At 28.5% G+C, this 13,591-nt stretch overlaps 1 long non-coding RNA gene across 1 annotated transcript; it reads left to right on the top strand.

Annotated features, from left to right (window-relative positions):
• Window positions 1-4,337: 4,337 nt before the first annotated feature.
• Window positions 4,338-7,056, top strand: LOC113387663. Its single transcript, XR_003368150.1, has 3 exons — window positions 4,338-4,419; window positions 4,507-4,633; window positions 6,950-7,056. It is a non-coding gene; the product is annotated as an uncharacterized LOC113387663 (long non-coding RNA).
• Window positions 7,057-13,591: the final 6,535 nt, after the last annotated feature.

Below are 13,591 nucleotides of genomic sequence, written 5' to 3'. Positions count from 1 at the left end.
TATACAGAAATTTAAACAAAACACGTCAAAAAATTATTTTATATATTTATTACTTACGTGATTAATTATTTAATTAATAAAATTTATAAAATGAATTCTCAAAAAATTAATTGTTAAATTCTGTAAAAACTTACACCTCTATAAAAGCTTACATGATGTATGTTAGGAAAAAGAGCCAACTCAACTTTTTCCATGGTAAAGGTTTGAAAAATAAGAAATAACAAATTAAAAAGTAAATTAAGCTAAAAAAGAAAAAAACTAGATAAATAATTATTGCAACTCTGCTGATAAGTTAATTATCAGCAGTGTTATTGCCTCTGTAAAAAATGCACTCATGAAATTTATATTATGCTTTGATGGAATAGAGTACCTAATATTTTGTAAAATTCTTTCAGGATTAAAATAAGACATTAGACCTGTTTACCCCCTGGCGGTCTCACTTTACTCCGTCTATGGGGTAAAAATGACCAGTTTACAAATTTCTGAAAAACACCAAATATAATTCATTATTACAATGATGAATTAGCTGGGAGTTTTACTGAACATAGTCAGATAGTTTGATATGTGTTATTTGTTGTGGCATAATTGGCTTAGTTTTCACTAATTGCTCAAAGTCAAATTGGACCTTTGATTGAATTGATAACAAAATGCTGTATATATATATATATGTGTGTATGTGTATGTATATGTATATGTTATATATTCATATACTCATTTAAAAACGCAAAACCAACATACAACTCACAATCACCAATGTGTTTATATGATATATGAATGATTAAAGTTCAACTCATAATTTTTTGACAAGTAAAATATAATTTAAATATTTATATAAACGTAACTTTTCAAATAATAATTGAAGTTGAGCTCAATAAAATTATTATATGCAGTATAAAAGAGATATAAAGTCAGCTTGCAAATAAACTAGATAAGTAAAATGTTTTGCATAAATATGAATAAAAATATCTTTGGAAATTTGATATATTTCAAGTCAAGTCATAATTCTGAAGAAAAAACATTTACATTTTTTTTTTAATTTTTTTTCAATAGCAATCAGAATATTTGACAAATCTATGAGCTATTTGGCTTATGTCATTCACTCTCACATACACACACACTTTCAAAAACACATAAATTAATCTGATAAATATTACATGGTTAGTTAGAGAATCACTTCAATAAGTGATTCTACTATTCTCTTTATTTAAAGTTGTGATAGTTCTAAGGGTCCTCTATATTATCTTTGGGCACCTTCTTCTTCAGACTTCTTGAAGTTGGTGTCTCAAGAAGCTGAGTGACTATGTAGTTTGTATGATGTTCTAGTTTATAAAAATGTTTTACAATGTTGATTTGTATAATTCTGTTTATAAATTTACATATAATTTTAATAATTATATATCATATTTCTTTGTAATCACATGTATTTTTTTACAGTTCAATCTATGCCGAGTTTCGTGCAAATAATTCTTACCCGGTCTCGGCCAGACGTTGTCGCATGTGATACCGTAACATTCGCGTTCGTAACTTCTGAAAAAACGTGTGAGAAGAAATGACGTACACCTTAGCAATATGTGTACATTTTTCATACACTAGTGTGTGCAAAATTTTGCGGTATGAGTTTTGCGGGGTTAGGCATTTCGTTATTGATTGGCTGTTTCAGGTCCCTTCCTCAACCCACGGAATTGGTCTTTCTTCCCCGCGTTTTAGAATATTCCCATTCCGCGACCCATGGTATGCCACCCCGGAACCACACCAAAGGAGCGACCTACTCCAGGAGGTTCTTTCGCCCGACCGCCCGATTTCTCTCCGAGAAGCCAAAGGCGCTCTACGCCAAATTTGCATATTTAACTAGGCACGTGAACGGGAACGTGTATGCTCGAGCATGTGGTAAAACAGATGAATATAACATTTTTAAAACAATTGGTTAAATTATCACCTCCGACGCACAGGGCACACATGCTTTTATTTGCATAAAACGAATGTTTGTTAACACGTTGCCGCACACTTTTAATTTGACGATCGTGCGTAGAAACACATTTTTTTTAATTGTTTATGATTGCCAGATGAAATCGAGTGTAAGTTGTATGTTTGAAAGTGAAAACTATTAACTACTATTAAATTATTAATTATTAATTATTATGCCGTTGTTTGCCTACATATCGGATGGCTATAGCCGTCATTTGCGGCAACGTGTTAATGTTGCTCCTATTGCAAAAAATATTGGAGAAAATATAACATTGACCCTGCGAGTTCGAACCCGCGCTCTGATAAACCTAACATCGTGCAGTGGCGATGTCTGATTGAAATTAGCTCACTTTAGTGTGATATATATATATATATATATATATATATATATATATATTAGGGTGGCCCTTAAAATGGACATTTTCGAATTTTTTTGCTCTCAAGGGCTCAAAGGCTTCCAAATTAAAAAAAAACTCTAGTAGTTTTAGTTCTTGATATTAACATTAAGATAGTCCGCAATCCAATTAAATGTTTCGCATATTCATTATTAACATATGTCATTAAGTAAATTCTTGTGTCATCTGTGATAGCAAACTTGTAATTTTGATGGCAAATCATTACTAATATCTTGAGTGTTAACACCACCAATTAAATAAATATTTTGCTGCAAAATTACGTTGATGCCATGATAAATAAATATTTCGTTAAACAGTCTACATTGATTTAATTAGAGGTTAAGTGTTTTATACATATATTTAAGTGTCATAATATTTGAATTCACAAATGCTATCACAGGTGGTACAAGAATTTACCTTATGACATATGTTAATAATAAATATACGAAACTTTTAATTCATTTGCGTACTATATAATTCCAAATTTCTATTAATTTGGAAGCATTTGAGCCCTTGGGAGCAAAGAAGTTCAAAAATGTCCAAATTAAGGACCACCCTAAATTCAAATATATATTTAAAATTCTGAACTAAAAGTCTTCTTTAAAAAAATTACAATTATTAAATTTGTATGGGATATGGTATATCCCCGCTTTTCAAGTCTAGGCTTTTAGAACTGTAGTTAAATTCAAAATTATTTAAGTTGACAACAACTTCTCTAGTCGTGCTTTTGTGAATATGTTATTAGTTAATTACGAGGTACACGAGGTACACAAATGTTAAATTTGTCACAATTTCACATGTTTTTCTAATAATTAAAATTACTTTTATCCATTCTATTAATTAATAATTTAGTTATTTTATGGGAGTAATTAAATATAGAAAAAACATATTTTCATGTATAAAAATATCTATATCAAATTTCGTTGATTATAAAACTTTACAAAATGTCAGGACAATTTGTTTCTCTCAAACTCACTCCTAGCTTACTTGATTGCCACATAACTCCCTGCTTAGTGTTGACCTCACACTAGTTCAAAGACGCACGGAAACACGTTATATTCATTTGGTGGGAAGGCAGATTGTAGCAGTATTATTAATTTGATATAAGTACATAAAATCTTACACAAATTCATGAAGGTGTGGGTACAATTGTACAATCGTTTCCACCACAACTAGAAAAGAGTCGTCTGCCATAATCATCGAAGTTAGTAAAACATTATATAAACTTGTCGATAGAATATGTCGGACAGTTTCCTACCCCCAAAAGACAACTTGGATGAAGTATCTAAATCCAGTTCTAAAAACAACAAACAATATAGATCGAGTTCAAAATGACATAGGTTACCAATATGGAAATAAATAAATATATAAAAAGATATTCCATGTATAAAAATATATACCAAACTTCGTTGATTATAAAACTTTACAGAATGTTATGACCATTTGTTTCTCTCAAATTCACCCCTTGATTCCCACAATTTTGCATTTTCTCTTTAATTCATTGTGCACATATTTCAATCTCGTTTACAAAAATTATATCTTGGTTCATGTGTTTCAAATCAAGTTCTTACAATAATATATTATAATGTATAAATAATATTCATACTCGTACATATAGTATAAGTATCATTTGTTACTTGTTAATATCTGATCATGTAACTGCTCAAATATACTTGGTCCAATAAATATTCATACTGTGCAATTAATAATATGTTAATTAAATTACTTACAGCTATTAGTCATAATTAAATTATAATTAAATTTAAATTTTGAAACTATAATAAAATTTTGACCAATATTTGTCAATATTGGTCAATTGGGTCAATATGGGTCAACATTGGTCAATATTGGTCAATTTTGGTCAATATGGGTCAATATGGGACAATATTGGTCAATATTGATCATTATTGGTCAATATGGGTAAATATTGGTCAATATTAGTCAATATATTTTATTATGTATTTTAATAATTATTATTTCAGAACTTGGTGTGTCAATGACAATTCGTAAAAATGATGAGGCAGTGACAGATTGTCGAAGGAGTGTAATCATTCCTCAGGTAATTAAATACAAGTTGCTTAGATATTTGGTCTTAAGTTTTGGTCTTCTTTGTAATAATTTATATAATAATATGCTTCTTGTTTAGGCTTCTTCGAGCTTTATAGAAGTGAGTGAATTAAACAAATCTCCTTTACGAAAATCATGAAAGAGTTCTCTTCCCACACTGTCACGACTAGGAAAACATCCGGATCAGGCGATAATTCTGATAGACGGTAAACAAAACAATTTAATACTAAACCACAACAGTGTGCAAATTCAGTGAAAAGGCCAAGTAATATTAATTCTAAATACAATTTGCAAAGAAAAAATTATAAATTTCACAGAGAAAGACAAAATTCTTGCTTTGAAACTGTACAAAAAGTCTGCAAAGTTTTTTATCTTTTATGGAAGTTTTAGTGTTCTCATCATGATCATCAAATGAGTGAATGTATTGTTTAAAAAACACTCATACACAGAAACTATATAAAGATTTTGTCAAATACAACTTTATTAATAAATCGCCACTGAATTTCTAGACCCCTCCGACTACTAATTTTTATTTTATAGCAATCTGACAAAATCGACAATTCTCACCATTGACAAATGTTTTGGGTAAAAATCGAAGTTGCTCTGATTCGACTTATATTCAAAAAGTACATATATTATGACTTTAATGAATCGTCACTGAATTTTTAGACTCCTCCGAATACTAGTTTTTATTTTATAGCAATCTGACAAAATCGACAATTTTTGCAATGGGGGGGACCATTGACAAATTTTTTGGGTAAAAATCGAAGTTGCTCTGATTCGACTTATATTTTAAAAGGACATTAATTATGATTTTAATAAATCGCCACTGAATTTTTAGACCCCTCCGACTACTAGTTTTTATTTTATAGCAATCTGACAAAATCGACAATTCTCGCAATGGGGGACCATTGACAAATTTTTCGGGTAAATATCGAAGTTGGTCTGAGTTTGCTTATATTCAAAAAATACATTAATTATGACTTCAATAAATCGCCACTGTACTATGTGAGAAAACTGATAAACCGTTATTCTAATGTATATTGTTGTACAGGGCCACTATATCTTCCAAAGTGAGTTCAATTTTTTTTAATGCTTATTGATATAATTTTAAGTTAATTGGTCTATAAAATATTCAATTTTTATTATTTGTACAATTTACTTCAGTACAATAAATAATTATGTTTTAAAAAATAAAATTATAATAGACTTATTGATAGATGGAATAAACTTATAATTATAAAGTAATGTTTTAAAGTTAAAAATCAAATCAGTATTTTTTAATAATTTTTCATTTAATAAGAATATTATTTATTCAGATATTACTTTTGAAAATTGCGATTTAATTTATAATAAAAAATTACAATAAACCTGAAATTTGACCTGTAGATTCAATTTCAGATTTATTGTAGTATTATATTTTAATTATATTAACAATATCGCGAATTCACATACGTGTGAAAACTGTAATGGAGTGGTATAAATCACAGTGTATTTAATTTTAAGCATATTTTCTAGATCTTAAATCTAGACTCTAGATCAATATGTGGAAACAACATAAAAATTTAATTTTAACTGTAACGAAAAATTTGGAAAAAGTATGTGTGTGCATTTGTGAGCTGAATTCCAATAGATGTAACTCACACGCATTATAGTTTCATGGCGACCGGCCAAGCCGTTTCTTTATAAAATACAGAAAGTGCAAAATTTTTCATCCATCCTTTATTAAAAAATTTTAAATCAATTTTAAAATTGATTGTTTTCGGATATAGCTTCTTATAATTTTTAATTGATGTTTATATAAATGAAGAACATAAAGAATTTGCTAAAAATCCGATTCGCTAATTTTATGTTTTCTCGACGTTTCAAGCCATTCTGAATCGAATGAGACCAAATTTAAGGAAAAAGTATGTGTGTAAAAACGCCTGAACCGATTTCAGAAATTTAAAAGCTATTTGATGTATCTCAATGAGGACTATCGTTTGTCAGTTTTGTGCGACGATCTACCAAGCCGTTTTTTTTTTTTTTTTTGAAATTTGAAAAACAGTGTTAAACTTTCCGTCCACATGAGCTTAACTCATACTACCAAATCGAAAAAATCAAACACTGTTTTAGGTGAAAGTCTACCGAGCCGTAAAAATTTACTTTTAGAATGTACCTCGAGTTAACATGTTCGTTCGTTTTTAATTTTGTGCAATAAATCCACTCAGAATACTTTTAATCACTCATCAATTAATTTATTTTTTATTGATTAAGTCGATTATTTACGCATGTCGGGAAGTTTATGTAACTTGCTTTGAGGCAAAATACCAATACCAACTAGTTTTTTTTTTGTTAAAAAGTATGCAAACATATTTTGCATAAACATAAGACTGCAAAAAACGTTTGATATTTTTAAAATGATACTACTACCATAATTTATAATATTTATTAATATATAATAATCTACCATATATAATTTATTAATATTTATTATGTAAGATGTAAATGTTTATTATGTAAGATGTATGTATTTATTCTAGAACATGTTGCTGATTTATGCCAAATAAATCTCTCTAGAAAGGAAGCTGATAGAAAAACCTATATTAAATATGAAGTTATAGGTGCAAATTCTGTTGCTGTGACTTACACATTTTTATGAAGTTGTAGTTTGTGAGACAGCTGATAGTAATTTTGAATTGCAGGCATATGTTATACCTAATGCCGCAATAGATGATAAATTACCGTTAGAATCGTTTCAGGTATTTTAATTTCTTTATTTTAAATATTATTTAAATTTATTTTAAAATATTAGAATAAAGATTTAGACACCAATGTTTTGATATACACTCATTTATAATAAGCAAGCTTAGGGAGTACAAATTTTTCAAATCCGTTTGGCTATCAGTTTTATTCAAAACTTATATTTTTTAGTATAAGAGGCATATATTTTTGGCATAAAATATTAAGTAAATATAATCAATATAATTTTTTTTTTCAGGTGCCTTCAGAGTCTATTGAAAAACCTGCCGGTTTGTTGTTTTTTGATAAAGTTTCTCATAACAGACTAGTCAGAATAAACCATAAAAAATTAAGATAACATTTTTCTATTAATCAATACTGCGTTTTATTAAGCTATAATAAAAATAATATTTGAAATTATAATATATGTAAATTGTATAGAAAACATTTATTAACTCCACAAATGAGAAAGAAATTTACCTATACAATTTTGCTCCTTACATTAATGCTTAATCAATTTCTTTTGCTAATAATAGTTATCTGTCAAATCTTATCAAAAGATACTGTTAAAAATTAATTAGTGAAGTGTATTTTAAGCTTTTACTACTTACAAAATGTTGTACATGAGAAATACAAGTTTTTAAAAATTTATATATATATATATATATATATATATATATATATATGTTACAAGTAATATATGTTCGAACTGCACCTTATTGCTGAAAGTTTACTATATATGCGACAGATGTCGCGTCCGTAATTCGTATGCATTTCTCAATAGAACATTCTCTAAAATATAGAATGACTGCATGCGTCTAAGCTAATTGATCATCGTTGTTTACAAACAGCCAGACTCTCCGCAAAATTACAGACCAATCAGCCTCCTCAATACAATGAGCAAAGTAACTGAAAAAATACTGCTGAAACGCATCAACAGACACATCAGACGAAACAAAGTTATACCAGACACACAGTACGGCTTTAAGGAACAGCACTCTACGTTACATCCACTCACACAACTAATGGAAAACACTGTACTCAACAACCGACGAAACCATACCGGATTGGTGCTGCTCGATTTCGAGAAGGCCTTCGACACCATCTGGATGGACGGACTGATACATAAATTCATAACACTTAACTTTCCACCACACATCACAAAACTACTCCATTCTTACCTCACATACCGTAATTTTACAGTACAAGTAGACAACACACCCTTAAACAAGTGACGGCGGGAGTACCGCAGGGCTCGATCCTGGGACCGTCCTTGTTTAACGTCTACATCCACGACATGCCCACTGACGCCGACACAACACTGTTGACATTTGCTGACGACACTGCCATTTACAGATCATCACCTACGCTACTGACTACAAAAATACAAAGACATATAGACGCCTTGACAGATTACACGGAAAATGGCAAATTAAAATTAATCCTGGTAAAACAGAAGCAATTTTCTTTACAAAAAGCCGTTGGTCCATTACACTTACTGACTTGACGAAACTAAAGGTAATGGGCCATGAAGCTGAGTGGTCCAAGGAAATCAAATACCTTGGCGTAACCTTGGACTATAGACTCAGCTTCACAAAACATACGAATACAAAAATTGGACAGGCTTACGGGATGATGAATCTACTGAGACCTCTTTTGAACCACAACAGCCCGCTAAACGTGAAGAACAAGCGGACACTTTACTTAACACTCATAACGTTATCGTTACTGACATACGCCGCTCCGGCATGGAACGCGACAACCGAGACCAACAGACGGAGACTACAAATAGCACAGAACAAAGCACTGAGACTGGTACTAGACAAATAAAGGGACCCACTGACGAGACACTACTATTCAACGAAATATTTACACGAACAGACGGACATACCGACCATACTAGAACACATCAAGAAGCTCACTGAGAATTTTTACCGAAAGTGTAGGGATCACGATAACAGTACCATCCGCGCGTTAGGCCAGTACACATCAGAAATGATCTGGTATGGGAATTATGCCATGTCAAACTACCTGATCGAACCCGCAGTAAATGCATAAGCAATACACCACTGGCAATAGGATATTTTTTTTCAGGAGACAAAAATCGTCTTTTTTTTGTTCTTGTGTAATAATATATAAAATATTGTACAAATATATATGTTGTAAAACTAAAACAATTTTCGGGTAAAATACCTAAGGGTAGAAAAACCCACATTTAATTCAATGTATGTAACAATATAATGAATAAATTTTTATTTCTATCTGTCTGTCTGTTTTTCATTGCACTTGATACAATGTACTGAGTGTCAACTCAACTTTTTGTTGGGTTTCATTTTGTTCAAATGAGTAATCAACTGCTTCTGCCAGGAGCAGAAAAATTTTTTTGACCAAAATTTTTTTGACCACAAATTTTTTTTCCCAAAATTTTTTTGACCTAATTTTTTTGACCCAAATTTTTTTGACCAAAAATTTTTTTTCAAAAATTTTTTTGACCAATTTTTTTCCCAAAATTGTTTTGATCCAAAATTTTTTTTTCCAAATATTTTTTGACCAACATTTTTTTGCCCGAAATTTTTTTCCAAAAATTTTTTTGACCAAAAGTTTTTTGCCCAAAAATTTTTTCCAAAAATTTTTTTGACCAAAATTTGTTTTCTTAAAATTTTTTGGACCAAAATTTTTTTGACCAAAAATTTTTTTGACGAAAATTTTTTTCCAAAAATTTTTTAGACCAAATTTTTTTTCTCAAGATTTTTTTTCTCAAGATTTTTTTGATCAAAAATTTTTTTGACCAAAATTTTTTTTCCCAAAATTTTCTTAACCAAAATTTTTTGACCAAAATTTTTTTCCCCAAATTTTTTTGGACCAAAATTTTTTTTCCCAAAAATTTTTTTGGCCAGAAATTTTTTTTCCAAAATTTTTTTGACCAAATTTTTTTTGACCAAAAATTTTTTTGACGAAAATTTTTTTCTAAAAATTTTTTAGACCAAATTTTTTTACCCAAGATTTTTTTAACCAAAATTTTTTTTCCCAAAATTTTCTTAACCAAAATTTTTTGACCAAAAATTTTTTTCTCAAATTTTTTTTGACCAACATTTTTTTTCCCAAAATATTTTTTCCAAAAATTTTTTGACCAAAATTTTTTTGACCAGAAATTTTTTTTTCCAAAATTTTTTTCCGAAAATTTGACCAACAATTTTTTTGATCAATATTTTTTTCCAAAAATTTTTTAGACCAAATTTTTTTTCCCAAAATTTTTTTCCCAAAATTTTTTTGACCAAAATTTTTTTGACGAAAATTTTTTTCCAAAAATTTTTTAGACCAAAATTTTTTTTTGATTAAATTTTTTTTGTTCAAATTTCTTTTGTCCAAAATTTTTTTGATCAAATTTTTTTGTACAAAATTTTTTTGACCAAATTTTTTTTCCCAAAATTGTGTAACGAAAATTTTTTCCCAAAATTTTATTCCGAAAATTTTTTTGACCCAAATTTTTTTGACCAAAATTTTTTTGACCAAATTTTTTTTCCCAAAATGTTTTTTTCCCAAAAATTTTTTTCACAAAAATTTTTTTCACAAAAATTTTTTGCCCAAAATTTTTTTGACCAGAAATTTTTTGACCAGAAATTTTTTTCACCAAAAATTTTTTTCCGAAAATTTTTTGGACCAAAATTTTTTTGACCAAAAATTTTTTTGACCAAAATTTTTTTGACCAAAATTGTTTTGACTAAACTTTTTTTGGCCAAAATTTTTTTGACTAAAATTTTTTTGGCCAAAATTTTTTTGACCGAATATTTTTTTAGTCCAAAAGTTTTTTGACCAAAATTATTTTGACCAAAATTTTTTTGACCAAAATTTTTTGGACCAAAATTTGTTTTCCCAAAGTTTTTTAGCAGTTTTTTCATTGCACTTGGTACAATGTACTGAGTGTCAACTCAGTAAACTTTTTGTTGGGTTTCATTTTGTTCAAATGAGCAATCAATTGCTTCTGCCAGAAGCAGAAAAATTTTTTTGACCAAAAATTTTTTTCCCAAAATTTTTTTGACCAAAAATTTTTGCCCAAAAATTTTTTTGACCAAAATTTTTTTCCCAAAATTTTTTTGCCCAAATTTTTTTCCAAAAATTTTTGACCAAAATTTTTTTAGTATCAGAATGTCGGAGTATCAGAATGTCGGAATATCAAAGTGTCGAAATGTCGGCTTATCGGAATGTCGGATTATCGGAATGTCGGAGTAACGGAGTATCGGAGTGTCGGAGTATCGGAATGTCGGAGTATCGGAATGTCGGATTATCGAAATGTCGGATTATCGGAATGTCGGAGTATCGGAAGTGTCGGAGTATTGGAGTGTTGGAGTATAGGAATGTCGGAGTATCGGAGTGTCGGAGTATCGGAGTATCGGAATATCGGAGTGTCGTAGTATCGGAATGTCGGAGTATAGGAATGTCGGATTATCGGAATGTCTGAGAATAGGAATGTCAATTTATATTAATAGGAATGAAAATTTTTTTGACCCAAATTTTTTTGACCAAAATTTTTTTGACCCAAATCTTTTTGACCCAAATTTTTATGACCAAAATTTTTTTGGACCAGAAATTTTTCTCCAAATTTTTTTTGACCAAAATTTTATTGACCAAAAATTTTTTTGACGAAAATTTTTTTCCAAAAATTTTTTAGACCAAATTTTTTTACCCAAGATTTTTTTAACCAAAAATTTTTTGACCAAAATTTTTTTTCCCAAAATTTTCTTAACCTAAATTTTTTGAACAAAAATTTTTTTCCCAAATTTTTTTTGACCAGAATTTTTTTTTCCAAAATTTTTTTCCGAAAATTTGACCAAAATTTTATTTGATCAATATTTTTTTCCAAAAATTTTTTAGACCAAATTTTTTTTCCCAAAATTTTTTTCCCAAAATTTTTTTGACCAAAATTTTTTTGACGAAAATTTTTTTCCAAAAATTTTTTAGACCAATATTTTTTTCTTAAATTTTTTTTTGATTAAATTTTTTTTGTTCAAATTTCTTTTGTCCAAAATTTTTTTGATCAAATTTTTTTGTCCAAAATTTTTTACCAATTTTTTTTCCCAAAATTGTGTGACCAAAATTTTTTCCCAAAATTTTTTTGACCCAAATTTTTTTGACCAAAATTTTTTTGACCAAATTTTTTTTTCCAAAATGGTTTTTCCCAAAAATTTTTTTCCCAAAAATTTTTTGCCCAAAATTTTTTTGACCAGAAATTTTTTTCACCAAAAATTTTTTTCCGAAAATTTTTTGGACCAAAATTTTTTTGACCAAAAATTTTTTTGACCAAAATTTTTTTGACCAAAATTGTTTTGACTAAAATTTTTTTGGCCAAAATTTTTTTGACCGAATATTTTTTCAGTCCAAAATTTTTTTGACCAAAATTATTTTGACCAAAATTTGTTTGACCAAAATTTTTTGGACCAAAATTTTTTGGACCAAAATTTGTTTTTCCAAGTTTTTTTTTATCCAAAAATTTTTAGCAGTTTTTTCATTGCACTTGGTACAATGTACTGAGTGTCAACTCAGTAAACTTTTTGTTGGATTTCATTTTGTTCAAATGAGCAATCAATTGCTTCTGCCAGAAGCAGAAAAATTTTTTTGACCAAAATTTTTTTTCCCAAAATTTTTTTGACCAAAAATTTTTGGCCAAAAATTTTTTTGACCAAAAATTTTTGGCCAAAATTTTTTTTGACCAAAAATTTTTGGCCAAAAATTTTTTTGACCAAAATTTTTTTCCCAAAATTTTTTTCGCAAAATTTTTTTGCCCAAATTTTTTTCCAAATTTTTTTTGACCAAAATTTTTTTCCAAAATTTTTTTTGACCAAAATTTTTTTAGTATCAGAATGTCGGAGTATCAGAATGTCGGAATATCGAAGTGTCGAAATGTCGGCTTATCGGAATGTCGGATTATCGGAATGTCGGAGTATCGGATGTCGGAGTATCGGAGTATCGGAATATCGGAGTGTCGTAATATCGAAATGTCGGAGTATAGGAATGTCGGATTATCGGAATGTCGGAGAATAGGAATGTCAATTTATATTAATAGGAATGAAAATTTTTTTGACCCAAATTTTTTTGACCAAAATTTTTTTGACCCAAATCTTTTTGACCTAAATTTTTTTGACCAAAATTTTTTTGACCAGAAATTTTTTTTCCAAAATTTTTTGACCAAAATTTTATTGACCAAAAATTTTTTTGACGAACATTTTTTTCCAAAAATTTTTTAGACCAAATTTTTTACCCAAATTTTTTAACCAAAAATTTTTTTTTCCCAAAATTTTCTAACCTAAATTTTTTGACCAAAAATTTTTTTCCCAAATTTTTTTGACCAAAATTTTTTTCCAAAATATTTTCCCAAAATTTTTTGACCAAAATTTTTTTGACCAGAATTTTTTTTCCAAATTTTTTTTCCGAAAATTTGACCAAAA

Source organism: Ctenocephalides felis, unplaced genomic scaffold (genome assembly GCF_003426905.1).
Source record: "Ctenocephalides felis isolate EL2017-DRISC unplaced genomic scaffold, ASM342690v1 CF-g0.4_SCAFFOLD_03572, whole genome shotgun sequence".
Lineage (NCBI taxonomy): Eukaryota > Metazoa > Arthropoda > Insecta > Siphonaptera > Pulicidae > Ctenocephalides > Ctenocephalides felis.
This window is presented reverse-complemented; position numbering and strand designations above follow the sequence as displayed.